This window comes from Hipposideros armiger, unplaced genomic scaffold (genome assembly GCF_001890085.2).
Source record: "Hipposideros armiger isolate ML-2016 unplaced genomic scaffold, ASM189008v1 scaffold_584, whole genome shotgun sequence".
In the NCBI taxonomy this organism is placed as follows: Eukaryota; Metazoa; Chordata; class Mammalia; order Chiroptera; family Hipposideridae; genus Hipposideros; species Hipposideros armiger.
This window is the reverse complement of record NW_017731934.1, coordinates 222,809-223,014: the sequence shown is the minus strand read 5'-3', so window position 1 is coordinate 223,014 and position 206 is coordinate 222,809.

Sequence of the window (206 nt, the reverse complement as noted above, 5' to 3'; positions counted from 1 at the left end):
ACCTGAGTTTCATTCAATCAATGTTTTATTGTTTTTATTTGTTTGTACAATCTCTTACTGTTATAATGTTTTAATAGTCTCTTACTGTTATAAATAATGCTGCATATGTCACTTTAGATATCTACAGCTATATTGCAGAATAATATATAAATAAAATTACAGTTTAACAAAAGAAGAAGTGGAACATGGCACAAACAATTCACTGA